Raw genomic sequence first — 21,569 nt, forward strand, 5'->3', positions numbered from 1 at the left:
TATATAAATAATAATAAAGTTATATAGATTGAGTCAAAAATAGAAATTCTACATTTGGAAAAAACAAAAACTAAACTCAATGATAACAAAGCTATATAGTACTATGCTTAACTATTCCATCTTCTTTTAATGTAAATACTAGTAATTGAACATAAAGCTCAAACTTTGCAGAGTCTATCACAAAGACTTCCTGGTAACCACTCTCGGCTTCTAATTTCATCCCCAAAATACAGCTCAATTCGAGCTCCATATCTTTACAATTCAGGCCCCTTCAAATAACTTTAGACTTGTTGGGGTTTATGCTCAGGAATTAAGGGTTTATGAAAGAGACTTATTTTGAGATCACCACTAAACGATGAGGATCAGCAAACAAAAAGGAATTAGTCGCCAGCAAGATTCAGACGGCTTGTAGGCAAACAAAGGCGTACATGGAAGATATGAGTGTCAGGATAGAAAACAACATTCTTACTGTGATATTTCAGTGCTGAAAACCATGTGCCTCCCTATTCTTCATTCATGTTTTTAAATTATTCTCACCAATATTGGACTTCTTTGTTCCTAACACCTTAATATCTCGTGGATGGCATCTCTGCCGCAGTCTGTCTAATAATTCACGTCCTTAGGCATTTTTCTAGACTGCTAGCTATGGTTTTTGAATTAGCAGCTATCATTTCAGGTCGTTCTTAAACATTACGCACTAAGGGAAGAATTAAGTTTGGAAAAGAGAGTCAACTTTGACTATCTAACACTTGTGGTCTAGGAATTAAGCTTAGTGTGTGATATTTAGACCATTCCACCATTTCATAATAAAATGGTTGACGAAAAAATTTACCAGGTGAGACATCGTGAATTCCTGTCACAGCTAATTATGTAAATGGAAAAAAAAAAAACTAAGATACGATTGTTCACACACTAAAATTGTAGTAGAGATCAAGAATATCTAAGTTGGGTTTGTAGCACAATGGAGAGATGAAGTTTGAAAAAATATATTAAGAGTTCTGAATTGGAAAATGATATATGTATATATATTTTAATTCTTAAACTAATTTTCTTATTTTTTTATTAAACTATTGTTCCATTATGATGTATATACATATATATTTCTTAATTTCTTAACCAAGTTCTTATTTTCTTATCAAATTATTGCTTTGTACATGATAGAGCAATGGTTTGGTAACAATATGAAAAATTTGGTTAAAGATGAAGAAAATTAGCATTCAATTAACATCAACATTAAAAGGAAGAGGGTTACCAAAGGAGACATCTTAACAACATATAATATGCCTATGGTATCATGTAGTGCATGTCTAAGCATGACAAGTATTTTGGAGAACTAGGAAATGTAATTATAACTCTAGAGTTATTATGCTAACAAATTTGTAGTTTTGTCTGAGTTCTTTGGTTCTATTCATGATGTTCCACCTATGATTTAGTGTGACAATGATAAATATAATATTCTTTTAGGTTTCCCTTGATGAAGATGATGAAATACTATAAGAATGTGCTTGATAATATATTTTATGATTATGAACTTGATTATCATTTAGTTAAGTGTCATTCTAAGTTATTTCTCATGATGTATATGTTTGTCTTTTTGCATATTCAATAATGATGATTTATCATCTTTATTGTATTTACAATATTATGATTATTAATGGGATAACAATACTAACCTATTATGTATCATTTAGCACAGATCTTGTCTAATGCGCTTATAAGATGAGGGGAGGTAGTCATATTCAATTCTATGTGAGATCTACATGATGTTAAACTTCTCCTTCCTTATACATTATTGTATGCTTATGTATATATGCATGTATATACTTTGTTGTCTCAGTGATGCGGGGAATTGTAGATACCATGCATTGACTCCACTTGGCTATATAGGTCCTAAGCATGCCTTAAAATCCTCAAAATTTATTGATTTAGAGGTAGCACTAAGGTTCCTCACAATCTTTTCCTTTTTGCACACAGACTTAAATAGTTATTGGATTCACCCTTCACCTAAGATGGGCTTGATTATGCTATTCAATTGATACTCATTCTTGAATGGTGGATTTGTCCATAATTTGAGTTATTGTCTCTTTTAAATTTTAAGTTGACTGGTTTGTTGCTTCTTAACCATTCTCAGGTAATCGATTTGGTTCTTGCATGATGGTTTTGCTTATAATTTGCATATTATCTTTATGATAAAGTATAGTAACTAATAATTTTATTTAAAGGTGATGAAGATTTATGTGTTAAAGCATCTAATCTTAAAATACCAATAAACTATTTATGTTTGTGGTATGTGTGTGTGTGTGTGTGTGTGTGTGTTTGGACTAATAACTAATATGTATAAGTATACATATACAAGTGCACTTGTATATGTATGCTTGTGAGCATGCACACACACACACACACACAAATATGTGTGTGTAATATCCACACAAGATATGGTACGTAATATCCACACAAGATATGGTACAATAAAATATTAATATAAGTATGGCCTAATGAAAAATAAAAAATAAAAGGGTAAAATAAAAAGAACAAGTATTTAAAGAGGAGTAAAACTTAATACCTAATTAAGCTCCTATTGGGACTTAAAAACAATTACAAAATTTGAAATCCCCCTAATATATAAAGGATGGTTATGTAACATGCATTCAAGAGAAAAATGTAAAAGTATCATGTGTTACCCATGTGGTAGAATATGAAATTAGAATATAAATAAAATGATGGGCATAAAGAATAAATCGCGAAGCACCATAGAGAGTATTTACATTATTTCTAGACCATTTTTCCATCATATACCCAAAATAGCCTTATGATACCCCTAATATGCCTAAAAGACTTGTAAAATGATAGTTAATTGCATGAACTAAGATAATTTTGAAATTTGAAATTATTTTTATTTAAAAGGGTGGTGTCTTTTCACCTAAAGAATTGTGAAAACCACTCAACCACGTATGTCTATTGTGTAAAATGTAAATATGGAAGAAGAGATTGAAAATTATTTATTCTTTTAAAAAATGGTATCAAACGAAAATGTAAATATTATGAAGAAATAAAATATATGATAAGTATCTTCTTATCTCAATGATGTGGATGAATTTTTTATCAATTCCTTTGTGATTTCTGTTTCTAGTTGATGGAAAATACTTTGAGTCTCTTCGAGAGAAAAAAATAGACTTGAAGACATTAGACAATTCTCTAGGAGAGAGAGAGAGAGAGAGAGAGAGAGAGAGAGAGAGAGAGAGAGAGAGAGAGAGAGAGAGAGAGAGAGAGAGAGAGAGAGAGAGAGAGAGAGAGAGAGAGTTGATATAGCATAAAATTTTATTCCAAAAAAAGAAATTCCAATTGAAGAAATCCAATTGTAGTGAGGGTCTCTTGGGGGCCTACAAAACATATAGAGGACGTAAGATGGATTTGAGAATTTTAGTGGAAAAGGCACTAGTACATTTGAGTTGCATTTTCGAAAGTAGGCCAATTTGGCTTATCAAATTCATTTTTTAAATAATATGATCTCGATAATGTCAATATTTTGATGACAGTTAAGTTTAGCATCAAAATTTTGATGTTGTTGCGAATATAAATAAAAAAGAAAAGTGAAACTTCATTTATTCATGCGGTAAAGTGCAGGTAGGAGGCTTTAGTTGCTTGATTAATATTTTTTTAGTGTCGTTCAAGGTAAGGGTTTTTAGTTAATTTTTGCAAGGCTTATCTTGTTTTAAACCAAGTTCATTTTTTCTCTATCTAGTACTCTTCTATTTTCTTAAGTGCATTTGTCACATTATCTAGGAGGAAATTAGTATTTCATGATTCATGCTATTTGCAAGCCCAAATTGAAGGTTCTATCCTTCGTACCTTATTTACCTGGCTATATGTTGTGCCTCTCTTCTCAAAAAAAGATTTTCCCACAGACTAAAAATCCCATCAAGAGGTTTATTAAGTGAAATCCACTTGATAAGGAACTATATTTCCATTATTTCTCCACACCTTTGGTATCTTTATAGGCTTCTAGGTGTGAGGTTATAATCTTTTGCAAGTGAATTGTCAGTTATTCCTAAAGTTTTATTAGAATTCTTTCTCGATTGCGATTGGTGTTGCTATAAAAATGTTGGTTACCAAAATGATTAGTTGGATCAAGAATGTTGTTTGTTGCCCTAAGAAATTGTATAAACATGGAAATAAGCTCCTCTTCTTTTGTTCAAAGGATCCAAGCTTGTCAAAAAGTGCATTGTTCATGGGGCACCTCAACCTAAGAGATCACATGGTTGACTTGCTTCTCCAACTTCACAAACATGGGAAAGATTACTTTAAGCAGGGAATTTCCACACCTAGAGATCTATTGCCATCCACTTTTTCACCTCTCAATAGAAGTGCATAATATCTCTTCCTTTAGGCATTCAATTTTTTGGATGTTGTATATGAAGCTATTTCTTTCTAAGATTTATCTCTTCGTATTGTTATGTTATAAAATCAAAATATGGAATGTAATATTGATTTGTATTCATATATTTATTAGTTAATTTAGAAATAGATATTTTCAATTTCTTATAGTAATACATTGTTTGATATACCACGTTCAATCAAAGATCTAGATTACTTGAAACTAATGCGGGTTTATATTTGCTTAATCTTATATTAGTTTTAAAGTTCCAATTGAGTATTGGATACTCTATCAGAAAGTATTCAACTGGTGTATAATTCTTCTTCAAGCTTTCAATTTATGGGGAAAAAAAGAGTTAGAAATAAAAGGGAGTGAAGGTTGTTATACCTTCATACAAAAAGGAAAATTAGGAGCGAGGATAAAGGAGCAGGATGATATTGTTGATTGGGTGGGTATGTCTATTTTTCCATTCAATAATAGTGTTGATTGGTAGACATCATATACTTAGATTATGAATAGAGATTTTCAATTCCTTATGGTCATACATTGTATCTAGGTCACTTGAAATTTGTGAGGTCTATTTACTAATTTTTATAATTTTTTTTTTATGATTCAATTGATCATTGGTTCCTTTTTCTAAATTTGTATTAGATTATTCATATTACTTTGAATGGAAATTTCTTTGAAATGATGTAAATAATCTACATACTGTACTTTATATCTTCAAACAAATACAAACAATACATATTATAGTTGAACAATTTTTATTTATTTTAAATAAGTAATGATCAATTGAAATATAAAATTAATTTGAAAATTAGCAAACATAGACCTCATAAATTTCAATTGACCTAGATCCTTGAAGGAAAACTATAGACCAAACAATGCACAACAATAACAATTGAGAATCTCTATTTATAAATTATGTATATGACCATCTATTTGTGAGGATTTGGAGAGTTAACTTATCAAAATGTGTTGTAAACTTTACATTCATAATGTTAGATCCCTACAATTGGCATTTTAATTAACATATTTCATTGGCAGGTGTAATTATTGTGCTATCTTGACATTAGTTTGAGATTTTATGGGTAGGTGAGATTTTTTGCATATGTTGGTTGAAGCCCTTGATCACTCTTGGTTGTTTCCCTACACATGTGATTAATGATAGATGCTCATATTAGTCATCATAGTGCAGATCTGTAGCCACCTCAATTTTCTAGTGCAATTTTTTTGTGCATAATGGAACTATTTATTTTTCGAAGCCATATCTTGCATATACGACATTTTATTTTTGCACACATGTAGGCATTGGAAAGCTAGTTCCATGCATTACACAACTATATTAGTTTAATTTAAAGCCTTTTCTATTTTTTTTTTAATTCTACTTCAGACATTTTGCAAAATATGGGCCCACTTTTACACTATAGGGGTTCCAATTTTACATATTTTCATTTTTTATTGTTATATAAGGAATCTATCATTGTAACTAATGGGATTTTTAGTTCATCCTTTCATAAGAATTTTGACTATAGGGAACTATAAGTCTTCGCAAGCTGGCATCTTAAAACATCTTAGCTAGCTTCATCTCTTGCACTATCTCTAGTTACTTGCCCTTGAACTAGATTCATATAATAAGTAGCAAGCACAAGATTATAGGAATGATCATGTCCTTTGATTGATGGTAACATTTTGTGGGAGATATGAGTTAACATTGTTAGAGACTAAGCAATTTATGTGCACCTTGGACTAGAATATAGGAGACCTATGGAGACCCACATCTTTCTCCATTCCTAGATGAGCCTTTTATGGATGATTGTTATAACCTACCATTTGACAATACACAAATGGAACTTATGAGTTGGAAGATCTTGATATTTGTGATGACATTAAGACATGTCTTGATAGTTCTTTGACTTTAATTAGTCCTGATCTAGATTTAAATGTTTCTCATTTTATTTATTTTTGAGTTAGTACTACAAGGTCAAGAAATCTTGCATTCAAACATTAGAAAATTTAATTTGAGGTGTTTGTATTCAAATATGTTGTCTGGAGACATCATCATGGGATAGGTAGTCTAGTAGCATGACATACATTGAGATCACTTCTCCAACAATTGTTGATTCTCCTCATTCTTTGCAAGAAGTACTAATCAATCTTTCAGATTTAATTTAGTGGGATGAATTCTTGACAGATAATGTAGGTTTGTTTTGCGATCTCATCTTGTAGATTTGATCACTACACTTGAGGATATTCTTCATCTCTTTGATGACAACTCTATCATAGGCACTACCCCATTTCTAATCTTGGTTTTCATTAGCTTCCACTTGGCCTTATCTTGTCACCATCTTCATTAATTAGGCTTATACATGATTTGGTTGTGGAATTCTTTTGTGTAATAATTGAGAAGAGTTTAGAAATATCATACATTATTATTTTCTTCCCATATTTTACTATTTGGCATGCAAAGAAACCTTGCATACATATTCAAATTTTCTTATTCCCAACAAGAGGAACATTGTTTAACATTTTTTATTTTCATCATTGTTTGTTGAATATCCAACGTTGGTTTATTCAATTATACATTGTGGGCCTGCATACCTTCTCTTGTTCTCTCTAATGGGTGGGAACAATGACTATACATTGGTGATGGAAGTTCCTTTTGGGTTCCCCTTTCCTTTTTCACTTGTAAGTTTTTTCTTAATCTTCTTTCTCTTTTGGAGGGGTTTTTTTCCCATGGGTTTTTCTCCTTTATGATGTTTGTGAAAGATTCCTTTATACATAGGTACCTCACATGGTCTTGTAGCAATGACCTATTTTTGCATGTTCTTTCATTCTCCCTTAAGTTGCACTCAAAGTGATCATAGGCTGAAGTTACTCTAAGAAGAACCTTAGAATCTCTAACCCTATTCTCAGCAACAATCTTAATGGACATATAACATAGGCCTACAGGAAGCTAGATATTAGGACAAGTATAATATGAAAAAGGATACCAAGTGTTATTATATGCCTTAATGAATGGAAGTTAATTGAAATGACATGGTTTGAGGAGGGTAGATCTTACCTCATAAAAACTCATGGCTTGTGTGAAAGGGCCGTAGTAGTAACCGAGATGCTCAAGTTTCTCAAACTCCATTGGTAGTTCAAAAAAGTAATCTAGAATTCAGAGGCATAAGAATTCCTTAAATGGTTTATGACATCTTTCGCTGAATATTATTTGTGATTTATCTACATAAGATAACACTCTTAAGGAATTTCTCATAAACTTGAGATGGTAGTCCTTAATTTCAATTAGAGGCTGCTCATTTCTTCCATGAAAACATATGCCTTTTAAATTTTTGAATTTTTGCACACAAGTAAACCATATATCACATAGTGATAGCCTATAACAAATGTATTTTTGATAAAATTGATAAAACTAATAGAATAGCATATCTTCTCATATTGGTCACCATAGTGCAGATCTGTAGCTACCTCAATTTTCTACTACATTTTTTTTGTGCATAATGGAATTGTTTATTTTTTGAAGCCATATCTTGCATATATGACATTTTATTTTTGCATACATGTAGGCATTAGAAAGCTAGTTCCTCACATTAAACAACCATATTAGTTTAATTTAAAGTCTTTTTTGTTTTGTTTTGAATTCTACTTTGGACATTTTGCAAAATATGGGCCCACTTTTACACCATAGGGGTTCCAATTTTACATGTTTTCATTTATGATTGTTATATAAGGAACCTATTATTGTAACTAATGGGTTTTGCAATTCATCCTTGCATAAGAATTTTGACTATAGGGAAATATGAGTCTTCGCAAGCCGACATCTTAAAACATCTTAGGTGGCTTCATCTCTTGCACTATCTCTAGTTACTTGCCCTCAAACTAGGTTCATATAATAAGTAGCAAGCATGATATTATAGGAATGATCGTGCACTTTGATTGATGGTAACATTTTGTGGGAGATATGAGATAACATTGTTAGAGACTAAGAAATTTATGTGCACCTTGGACTAGAATATGGGAGACCTGTAGAGATCAACATCCTTATCCATTCCTAGATGACCCTTTTATGGATGATTGTTATAACCTACCATTTGATAGTACACAAATGGAACTTATGAGTTGGCAGATCTTGATATTTGTGATGACATTGAGACATGTCTTGATAATTCTTTGACTTTAATCAGTCTTGATCTAGATTTAAAGGTTTCACATTCTTTTTTTTTGAGTTAGTACTATAAGGTCAAGAAATAATGCATTCAAACATTAGAAAATTTAATTTGAGGTGTTTGTATTCAAATATGTTGTCTAGAGACATCATAGGTAGTCTAGTAGCATGATATACATTGAGATCACTTCTCCAACAATTGTTGATTCTGCTCATTCTTTGCAAGAAGTAGTAATCAATCTTTAAGATTTAATTTAGTGGGATGAATTCTTGATAGATAATGTAGGTTTTTTTTGCAATCTCATCTTGCATATTTGACCAATAAACTTGAGGATATTTTTCATCTCTTTGATGATGAATCTATCATAGGCACTACCCCATTTCTAATCTTGGTTTTCATTAGCTTCCACTTGGCTTTATCTTGTCACCATCTTCATTGATTAGGCTTATACAAGATTTGGTTGTGGAATTCTTTTGTGTAATATTTGAGAAGAGTTTAGAGACATCATACATTATTATTTTCTTCCCATATTTTACTATTTGGCATGCAAAGAAACCTTGCATACATATTTAGTTTTTCTTATTCCCAACCAGAGGAACATTGTTTAACATTCTTTATTTTCATCACTGTTTGTTGAACATCCAATGTTGATTTATTCGATTATACATTATGGGCCTGCATACCTTCTCTTGTTCTCTCTAATGGATGGGAAAAATGATTTTACATTGGTGATGGAAGTTCCTTCCAGGTTCCTCATTCATTTTTCACTTGTAAATTTTTTCTTCATCTTCTTTCTCTTTTGGAGGGGCTTTGTTGCCATGGGTTTTTCTCCTTTATGATGTTTCTGAAAGATTCCTTTATACATAGGCACCTCACATGGTCTTGTAGCAATGACCTATCTTTGCATATTTTTTCATTTTCCCTTAAGTTGCACTCAAAGTGATCATAGGCTGAAGTTATTCTAAGAAGAACCTTAGAATCTCTAACCCCGTGCTCGGCAAAATCCTTAATGGACATATAATGCAAGCTTGGAGGAAGCTGGATATTAGCACAAGTATAATATGAAAAAGGATAACAAGTCATATTATATGACTTAATGAATGGAAGTTAATTGAAATGACATGGTCTGAGGAGGGAAAATCTTATCTCATAAAAACTCATGGCTTGCATGAAAGGGCTGTGGTAGTAACCAAGATGCTCAAGTTTCTCAAATTCCATTGGTAGTTTGGAAAAGTAATCTAGAATTCAGAGGCATATGAGCTCCTTAAATGGTTTATGACATTTTTCGCTGAATATTATTTGTGATTTATCTTCATAAGATAGCACTCTTAAGGAATTTCTCATACACTTGAGATGGTAGTCCTTAATTTCAACTGGAGGTTGCTCATTTATTCCACAAAAACATATGCCTTTCAGATTTTTGAGTTTATGTACACAAGTAAACATGGATATATCACATTGTGATTGTGTATAACAAATGTATTTTTGATAAAATTAATAGAATGGCATACCTCTTTTTCTTTTAAAAAATCTAATAAAACTTCAGGATATGTGATTCTATTTCCCTCTTCCTCTGATATCTTTTTCCCTCTTGCTTGAACTATGTCATGAATAATAATCCTACCAACTTCACTTCTCTTGATGAATGATGCCTCTTCAAGGGCTCTAAATTCCTCCTCACCTTTGGAATTAACTCTAGGTAGACATATGAGTGGATTAGAATAAAGAAAAGATGTAATATCTAGAAAAGCCTCTCTCATAGGATGTAAAAAGCTTGACCAATACACTTGACCAATTCTAGTTAGGTAGTTTTGGTTAGCAAACACATAATACTTTTTAGAATTGACTCAAATTTTTGATATATGTAATATTAATAGTGTGTTTTCACTTAGATAGGGTTTCCTCGAAAATAAATCACTGTGTTACGAGTTCTTTAATGTTCTATCATTTATTTTTTGATATAATTTTATGTGGATATTATAGTTAAGTTAAAAAATTCTTGATTGGTTTGAAAGTGCTACAACACTTATTCACGCCCCCTCACCCCCACCCCCAATGTTTCTTGATCCTAACTTGATCTTGCCAAAACCATCCATACTATTACTCACATTTTTTGTAGCAACATATTTTGAGTGGCAACATACATAAGTGAATAATTTTTGTTCAAAATCAATGCTAATATTTACATTGTGTCGTTCATTTGATTTTTTTAGATGCCATCTTTACTAAAGAGATAGTAATATTTAATTATTTAATTATTATCAATTATATACAAGATACTACTAAAGCTTGTATGTTATATTTGATATAATTTTATAGCCCGAATATTTTCTTGTTAAGAAAGTCCATGCCTAGCAATATAAACCCAGAACAAAATAAGGTGACAATTGCTAGATTGTGGTCTCAGTTCAAGAGAAACAATGATGGAAAAATTATTGTCCTTAAAAAAAATGCAAGAGCTTCAAGAATCAAAGAATTCTAATTACAACAACTCAAAGACATTGTAGGCAACATGATCACATTGAAGGGGGAAAGGATTTTCATCCTTTGGTGAATGTGAATTTTGAACTGGTGGAACATGGAGGTGTGAATATCGAAGCAAAAGGTAATGCTCCCATGGAGGAAGATGATCTTGAGGAAGAAAAACACAATTGAAGATGTTGGTATTGGTGCAACTGATAATGTGCCAAAGAACAATATTGAAGAAGATGTTACTAGTGCAACTGATGAAGATGATGATAGTCATGCATCTAATGATGATGATGAAAAGAACCTTGATATACTTGTAATTGAAAAGGCATATGAGCCCCTGTATGATGGTTGCCAAACAACAATTCTCTCCACTGTATTGTTGCTGCTAAACTTCAAGGTTATGAATGGTATATCCAATGTAGCAATCTCATGTATGATAAGGTATGGTGTCATTTTTGTCATCTTCTATGTTAGTGTACCATTAATGTTCTTTATATTAATAATGGTTTTCCATAGGTTGATAGGTAAGTGTCTATTACCACCATCAAACATTCTACCTCGCTCTTATAAAAAATTATTGACCATTATGAAAGATATTGAAATGGAGTATCAAACAATACATACATTTCCTAATGATCATATTATATATCATAAACAACATGAATTTGCAACATAATGCCCTAATTGTCACATTAGTGGATATCGATAGATCAAATAACCAAAAAGGTGCCTCACAAGGTTCTTCAGTACATTCCCATTAGTCCACGTCTGCAACGATTATTCAGGTATACTAGCTTGGCATAATTTATGGATTTCCATGCACACAATAGAAGTCAAAATGATATTATGTGAATTCTTGTGGATGGTTATGCATTTAAGGACATAAAAGATAGGTGGCCAATATTTAAAGAAGAACCTCGTAATCTAAAGCTTTCCTTGACAACATATGGTGTCAATCCATTTGGAGAGATGAGATTTGTTTACTTGGTCCAACCTATTTTTGTTATTAACAATAACATTCCTCCTTCGATGTCCATAAAGAGTGAGCACATAATGTTGGCAATGATTGTACCAGATATTTTTCCATTTAATAGTTATCTAAATTAATTTATAAACATAGTATCGAAATGACCATAATAATAATAATATTTTTCTTATGTTTATTCAACTAGGTAAGTACCAAGTGAAAGATATGAATGTATATATTGAACTCTTGATTGATGAGTTGTTGGTGTTATGGAATGGGATCACTATGTATGACATCTCTAGACCAATTGGTGAAAGGGAATTTCAATTCCATCCAATGCTTGTATGGACAATACATGATGCCCCTTGAATAACACATTTTTGTGGTATGTAAAACTGTTAACACATATTTTTGATATGTAATAGGGCTTATGCATTTTCATTGTATGTTTAAGTTGCGTGTGCTAATTGTAAATATGAATCTTGTAGTATGCATGTCATCCAATTATACATGCTCTTGTAGGCCTTGAAACAAAGGGATAATTTGCATGTCCAATTTGTGGTCTAAAGATGAAATCTTGTCATTCCACAAGTTTAGGAAAGCAAGTGTTCGATGATAATAGACACTTTCTCCACAAAATCATAAGTATCAAATTGCCGAAAAACATATTTTCAATGGGAAATGAGCCCTATGTTCTTCCAAGACAATGTGAGCGAGTGTTTTACTTTGGCATTCCACATAAATTAGGTTGGTCATTTGTCATTAGACATAATACAAGAGGAAGACCAATAAAGTATAATGTGATTGAAGAAGAAGATACCGAAGAAGTGGAAGACGAAGTAGATGATGATGATGGAAAAGATGAAGAAGGAGATCATGATGTTGATGATGGTGAAGATAAAGAAGGAGATGATGATGATGATGATGATTATGGTGATGTTATTGATGATGATGGTGATGGTGGTGGTGGTGGTGGTGGTGAAGAAGAAGAAGATGATGGTGGTGATGGTGATGGTGATGATGATGATGACGACGACAGTCATAGTGAAGATCATGATGTTGACGATGGTCATTCTAACGATCTGGATGATGATGTTCATGATGAAGAGATGGACGAAGAAGATGATCAATGACATGATCAATGGAAATAAACTATGTGTTAATTAGGTTGAAATATTTGTTACGATGCTCAATTCTTGGTGTTGATTACTTATAATATGTTTTTTTGTAGAGGTAACTAATTAAAAAATATAAAATGTCATGTTTTTTGTGATGTATGCATATTATTTATGTTATCTTCTATGCAATTTGTAGCATAAGTATCACATAATTTACAACTAACTTAAGAAAAATGATTTACATATGCAGAAAACTATACCCTTTTAATGAGGATCATACAAAGTGTTAGAGAAAAAAGGTTAATTTAATTTTTTTAATTAAATTACTTTTTCTCCCTTTTTAAGATTTTTCTTTATGCACCTTTTGCATTTCTATTTAATAATTAATTAGTAATTATTAAATAGCTTTTACCTTTTAGGTTACCCTTTGTAACTTTTTAGGTTTTGATGTCCTTGTATAAGGATTGATCTTTTGTAATTATCTTGTATCTTTTTCATTTCTAAGAATACAATTTGCATATTTTCAAAGAAAACCCTCGCCTCTTCTTGTCTTTTTTTTCTTTGTGATAGGTTTTTACATGCAGGTATTCGAGGCCTTTGTGGATTTGTTTTGTGTACATTCCTAAGCTACGTGTTCCTTTACTTCATGCTCAAATCCTTCATGGTATCAGAGCTAGATATTTTGTAGCTTGTTTAATATTTGGAGAAAAAGGAGAACGAGCGTTTGATAGATCAAATCTAATATTTTTTCAGATATTTTTTGTGGAAATAGGGGAGTCTTTGAAATTTATAGCACTTTGAGGCCAAACCGACCTCATGGTTGGATTTGGAAGGCATCAAAACCCTTATTTTCTTATAAAGTTCATCCATTTCAAACAACATTGATCTAGGAGGCAAAAAAAATTTCCTAGAAGGTTTAATTTTTTTCAAAATTTAAAAAAAAAAATTAAAACTAGCCTCAGGCCATCTTTTTGGCCCACAGACCTATTTCCAGCGACACTAAAGAAAAAATTGGTACCACTCTGATCACCACACCATCGCAGTAGTTTCCTGCGATTTTTTCTCTAGTTGCAACAATTTTTGGTGGTCTTCCTCCGATGCTACTCTAATCACCACACTACTGCTTCGGCCACTACTACACCACCTGTGGCCACCGCTCTGCCACTGCCTAGCTTAGCCTACCACTGCCTAACTCCTACTAGCCCACCACTACCCAAGTGGAGCTTCTGCACTGCCACATGGCACTAACGCTATGTTGGCACCTACCATGTGTCAGGTGCCATGTTAGTGCATCTAGCCCAACTCCTACATGGATGACACATGGAATTTTCATGTGTCATGCTTTGTGGTAGTCCTTTTTTGCTGCGATAACACCTAGACCATCAATTTTAATGTCATGAACTGCTGATGTTGATATGACATCAACACTGCATCATACCTCTTGCATGCCCTTCAGGTCCCCTTTTAGACTAGTTGTTGATTTTTTGACTATAGCTTGAGCATACAGAGGTCTTTTTTCAATCCAAAAGAAGCATAAAAAATATGGTTCTAAGATAGAGACGATGACATAGGAATTTTCTAGTTTTGATTTAGTTTGGTTTCTTGTTTGGGTAGTCAAATCCAGGTGTTCTATTTTTCACTTCAGAGGGCATATCTTGAGCATCCCACCTCCATTTTTCAAAAACATTAATTTTTGGAAAGTTCGTTGAGTTCTCTTTCCAAAAATGCTAGCTTGACTTCTAGATTCTGCTCCTAGCTCTTTCTATTATGGTTTTTTCTTTATTGTACTACGGTGGATATCTTGGGTGTTTCAGGTCCGAGGATCATTTTCATGGCATGAGATTTATTCTTTTGGGTTGCACTATCTATTGTAATAGTTCTTTCCCCCTTCTAATCATTGTTGATATCATTTGTAAGCATGTTTATGCAAACACACTAAGATAAAGTGTCACTCCTTGCATTTTTGAGATCTTTCTCATCATTGTGACTTATTGTACTCACACTAAATTATAAAGTTCCATGGGGGGGATTTTTTTTTTCCTTTTAGTGCCCTCTTCCTTTGTCAAGTTAGTGTCCTTTCCATGACATTAGCCCCATAATAGGTGTCTGTACCTCTTCCTCACTCTCGATGTTCTTGGTTCTTTCTTTTTTGTAGGAGTTATTGGCCCACTTTCTCAATTGCTTGTCACCTCACCCTTGTTTGCATTGGGGGGGTCCTTATATTGTTTCTCATGCTTCCTTGGTTCAATTGATCAACTCTTCAGGCTTTAGTGTTTCATGTCATATGTATCTTTGAGTTTAGTTGTTTTCCTTTGTTTTCCTCCTGATTTGATGCAAATTATAATCTTCTCTACCTGGTCAAGTTCTATTTTAGTGGAGGTTCTATAGATCAACACTTTCTTTTTGATAGAGTTTATGACTTCTACATGCTTCAATGATGTTTCTTCATGATCGCTCTTTGTTCCTATTATTTGGAATAATTCTCTAGTTGGAGGCTTTTGCAACCCTTCACTTGGTTTTCAGCTATCTCTTTTTGGAGTAGAGTTTTTTCCACTGGGTTTTCTCTATTTCTCTATTTTATAGAGATTTGGTTGCGATTGGGTACTTTATCAGGCCTTGTTGCTGAGACCCAAGTTTTCTTTCAACATTGTATTGTAGTTTCCTTGCTCTTTCTGCATTGTTGCTCATCTTAAGGGGGGGTGTTATAGAAAAGGGTTAATTAAATTACCTTTTCTCCCTTCTTAAGATTTCTCTTTATGCATCTTTTACATTTCTATTTAATAATTAATTAGTAATTATTAAATAGCTTTTACCTTTTAGGTTACCCTTTGTAAATATTTAGGTTACCCTTTTGGGTTTTGATCTCCTGGTATAAGGATTGATCTTTTATAAATTTTATCTTGTATCTTTTTCATTTTTGAGAATACAATTTGCATATTTTCAGAGCAAACCTCACCTCTTCTTGTCTTTTTCTTCTTTGTGATGGGTTTTTACATGCAGGTATTCGAGGGCTTTGTGGAAATAAATCTATTCTATCCTAATCTAATCCACCTTTCAATTGGGCCCCCTTGGTTGGCTTCAACTAAACTACTAACACAAGATAGAAGCCAAAAAATTATTTCATTGCATTTTAGAAATTCATTACATAACACATAGAACTGTAAAAACACAACTCACTGTAAAAGTTAACAATCTATCCTCATAAACTCTTTCTTCTAGCTGGCTAAACTAACACACTTGGGTCAATTCCTATATATAGGAGATCAACACTTATTCCCATAACAGAAAATTAAATAACCTAGCTTTAAATTCGTAGGAGAGAAAGAAGGAAAATAACAACTCAAGGCAAGAAGAAGAGATGACAGTTTAAGGCAGGAATAATAAAGTCTGAACATCTACTTGCCATAGGAATAAAAGCAGAGAATGCAATAAGTCTTGATAGCTCCTCATACTCACCGACATGTCCTTTGGAACCATTACAACTTTCCTCCACCGTGGCTACACCTTAGTGTTCTTTTCTCCTTGAATGTTGTTGGCACTCATCTTTGAATTCTTCCAATCATCTTTTAGCTTTATTGCTAATAGGTTAGTTATAATACAAAGATAATTGCAAATAAGAATTTTCAAATTAAATTCAAATATAAGAACACACATTTTGATAATTATATGAAATACTGCATAATACATATAATACTAGCAAAAGATGTCATAGTATCTACCCATAGGTTTATCATAGGTTTTGGTAAACATAGGTCCACAAATGTTTTGACAAAGATAAAACAGAGTATCAACAAAGTGTTTAAAACCTATCATGAAATAAAGGCAATATTTGGCCTCATCATTTGGCCCCTGCTAAACTAATGCTTGTCCTCAAGCATTGCACTTTCTTGTTAATGACCTGAACTCTCCAATCTTAGTCCTTCCTTTCCTATTGCTCTTGAAGGTATAGTAGAGTCCTCTTGTTCTTTCCCACACTTCCCTTCTGTGATCTTCCTATAGCTTGTCAAGTCTATCAACATTAATGTCATATAAAGGCCACAAGAGCATTAGAGGCTGCATGGTTAGGGGACACCACAATTCTGGTCTGGCCTACTTCCCTAACTCTAGATACTTTGGAACCTTGTGAAGTGCTTCCTCCAAGTTGATGGGACTATGTGGTTCTAACTTTTTAAGTGATTTAGGCAATCTGGCCCATCTACTCCTAGCACTAGTCATAGCTCTCTGGAAAGAAAAGTATGGAAAATTCTCATAATTAGCATAAGCCTTAGCTTTGGCAGCAAAGATCATATCCCTTACTTTCAGATTCTTCTTTATAAGTTAATGTGAACCAATCCCTGAGAACTTCATCTAGCTTGCTACTCTTAGCTCTTAAAGGCAAGGATTCTATCCTTTCCTCATCCTTGTAATTATTCAGCTACCTGTCATAGTTTGATTCATTAGACATCTAAGACATGAGGGCTCTTAAATGTATATCCCCTATATAGAGCAAGGGATTCCATTGAGTCTCCAAAGGGATAAAAAAATTATGAACATATAATTCACAAAGAAAATTTTGCTGCCAGGGTGGCAGAGTCCGATATGATCCATAAAATTCTTGTGTTGATTTGAACTTTGCATTAATATCCTTAAGAGTTAACATTAGTTGAAACAAAAGAAATTGTTCTTTTAAACAGAGAGCATAAACTCTTGGCAGTGGTCTACAAGAAAGTGCCTGATTAGCCAACTTGAGGGCATGATCCATCCATTGCTTTTGACTTGCTAATTGTTCCTTTAAATATATTATTTCTTCACCTTGAGATGCTATGCCTTTATTCATATTTTTCCTCTCTTCTTCCCATAAGGCTTCAGCCAACATATGCTGTCCAAACAACTGAAAAAGGAGTTTTTGCAGTGTAATAGAACCACTGTCTTCTTCATGATTTATTTTTCTCTTCCTCTGTTCCTTCCATAAATGTTCTACAAAACAAGTAATCCATGTTGATTTATGGGGAACTAGGGCAGTGTTTGGATCAACTTGCTCAGGAACTGTTTCATTCCTACAACTCAAAGTACTTGGTTGTTCTGTTGGGGTATCATTTAGATTTTCTTTCATTTCATCCCTACGTTCCTCATTAGGATTTTTAGGAATGCTTGTAATTTTAGGATGGGGAGGAGAGTGATCAGGGATAATTTGCATAGGGGATTCCTTAGAAGATGTTTTGGACAAAGTAGAATCTTTAGAAACTTGCCCTCTCATCCTAGGCTTCTCCTTATGGGGGTTTCTTCTTGTATCATAACATTTTCTCTACCTTTCCCTTTAGGTGTCTCTGCTAAAGGAGTAGTTGCTGCAGGACTTTTCTTAGTTCTCTTTTGTCTCACAACTGTAGGGTTTGGCTCTTCCTTTTCCTGAACAGAGATTTCTTCTTGCAGTTTTTGTTTCCTCTTTACTCTGCTAGAAGTAGGTTTCGGGGTTTCTTGCATAGGTAACGCGGTAGTCTCTTGAATAGGGATGGTTTCTTGCACATTTTCATGGGTATTTTTGGCTTCAGCCTCTTGGGCATTTTTTTCAGTATGCTCATTCGTGGGGAATACATTTTCCTCACTAGGCTGTTCACTAGGGGCAGCTTGTGGTTGTAGAGTTTTGGCTTGTACAAATTCATCCCATGTCATGGGAGACACATCCCTAAGTGACCTTTCTATTAGTAATTAAATTAGGGCATGATGGATAACATAATTATCCTTTCCTTTCTGAGTTTCTTCCACTCTAATACAGAGCATATTATACAAGAAATTAGGAATGTTTACCGAAAGATTATGCCTTATACAACTAAGTAATTTGAAATGATGTACATGTAAGTATGAGAATCTACCTTCACATGTATGGTACTTGATAATATACATGGCTAATTCATTGTATGGCAGCAACAGTGACATTCTCTTGCAACCTTGCTTTGTAATGTCCATTTGACAATCAGTTAATCTAGTAAATTGAGATCTTGCTGACCTCGCATCATGTGTCCTAGGATAATGTTCTCCAATAGTAGGCAACCCAATTACTTCAGTAATGTGTTCCTCTATTGCAATCATCGTTAAACCCCAAATAGAAGCTTTACCTTCATCAAATGTCCTTGTGAATTTTGTAGCTACCTGCTCATCAAATGCAATCAAACTCAAGAAATACCCTAACCATCCGCATGTATTAAACCTTCTTACGACCTCTACATCTAAGAGAAACACAGTATGTTCCATTGGTTCTCTCCTCTACAACTATCCATCCATTTTCTTAACACTTTCTCTATCTGCTTTGTTTCCCCCCTTTTGAATTCAAGCTACTTTGTTGTTTTATAGAGTCAACTCACATTTCTTATAGGCAATTAATGTCATAATGAATTTTTATGCACAATAATATGGCTTTAATGAAGCTAAATCATGAATATGTGTGAGAATTGTTCGAAAATGAAGTTTAGATCACATAAAATTTAAACACAAGTCACATCACAACCTGACAATAAAATCATTCAAAAATAAGGGGTACAACACCTCACTCGTGTACTTATGGCAATTAAATTCCATCAATGAAAGAAATACAAAGATTTGGAAAAATATTTATGGATAAATAGAAATTCCATTAGATATTAGTGACCTTCTCTACCCATTGCTAAATATGGACAAGTGTCCACACTTGTCAGACCTAGTATAGGTAAGGGACTGGCATAACACCGCCATCATATAAATAATGCAATATTAAATATAATTAATGAAATCTGCGTACTATAAGGGAATTATAATTTGAAAACCTTATACCTATTAAATGATCATCGTACATACCAAAAAAAAGGTGACAGAGGTGATATCAGCAACAACATCCGTTAGCATCTCACAGAGTTTACTGAAAATATAAGAAATTGATGATGTGGAAAGTGGGTGGATGGAAGGTAAAGAAATGAGATGAGGTGGATAGGTGGAAAGTAAAGAGATGAGATGGAATGAGAAAGTGAATGAAAAATTTAACTTTATGTCTTTATTATGAACATGCACAAATAAATTAATGTTGAAGAGTAGCAAGCAGAAGGTTGACACCTTCGGCTACAGGAAGAGTTAGCTTGTTTGTATTTGAATTGGGCCGCTAGAACTACTGCAGGAAGTCTTCTTTTGTTTGAGGCCATTTATACAATTTAAGTTTGTGACCATTGACTAATAATTTGAAAGGTACTGGATCAATGGTAGTTAATTAAATAACTCCATTATCAAAGACATGACTAATTTCATATGGTCCCAACCATCTTGTCTGCAGCTTTCCTAGCATATCTTTAAATCTGGAATCATATAGTAGTGCCCAGTCACCAACTTGGAATTTCTTATTGATAATATGGGAGTCATGCCATTGTTTCCTTTATTTTTGTATAAGTTTAATGTGTTCCAAAGTAGCTTTTCACATTTCATCCAGAGGGTTAAGATGTAGAAGACATTCTTTTTGTGCTCCAGGAAGTTCAATATCCAATGCCAATGTTGTCCTTAGAGTTTTATGTTCAAATTCAATTGGAAGCATTGCTACCTTTCCATAGAGGAACTCAAATGGTGTGAATCCTATAGTAGTCTTCCAGGTTGTTCTATAAGCCCAAACAACTTCTTGTAATCTATTGGTCCAATCCCTACGATGTAGATGAACCATTTTTGTTAGGATGTTCTCCAATTCACAGTTTGTGACCTCTGCTTGTCCATTAGCTTGAGGCTGATAAGGACTGGATTTTTGGTGCTTGATGTTATATTGTTTCATCAACTCTAAGATTAGATTAGAGCTAAATTGCACACCTTGGTTAGTGACTAGCTCTTTGGGTACACCATAGCGAGTAAAAAAATTTTCATATAGAAATTGAACAACTTTTTCATCACAAGCATGCTTCATGGCCTTGACTTCAACCCATTTTGTCAGGTAATCAGTGCACACAAGAATATAGGATTTCCCATTAGATGGAGGATCAATTGGACCAATGAAGTCCATGCCCCATTTGTGAAATGGTGTTAACACCATGTGAGGATTAAGAGGCATCTCATCTGTTCTTGTTGGTTGGCCCATCCTTTAACACTTTTCACACTTCTGTGTATAGTTAGCTACATCTTTGTGAAGTGTAGGCCTATAATAACTAGTTGTCAAGATTTTCAAAGTTGTTCTTTTTGCTACAAAGTGTCCTTTGCATGGTTCATTATGATATGCATGTAGAATATCATATTCTCATCCTCTCTCACACATCTTCTCATAACTTGATTAGGTCTAGTGTAAAATAAGAGATTATCTATCCAGGAGAAATGAAAGCTTTTCTCTACAAGCAACTTCTTTTCCTTGTAAGAAAAGTGTTCTGGTATTTTATTAACTGCAATGTAGTTAGCAATGTCTGCATACCATGGAGTTTGAACAACAATATGAAATAAATGCTCATCCAAAAATGCATCATCTACCAAAGTAGTGTTAGTATCATCATGATGGA

Source organism: Cupressus sempervirens, chromosome 9 (assembly GCF_028749045.1).
Source record: "Cupressus sempervirens isolate cs-2001-9-10 chromosome 9, ASM2874904v1, whole genome shotgun sequence".
Lineage (NCBI taxonomy): Eukaryota > Viridiplantae > Streptophyta > Pinopsida > Cupressales > Cupressaceae > Cupressus > Cupressus sempervirens.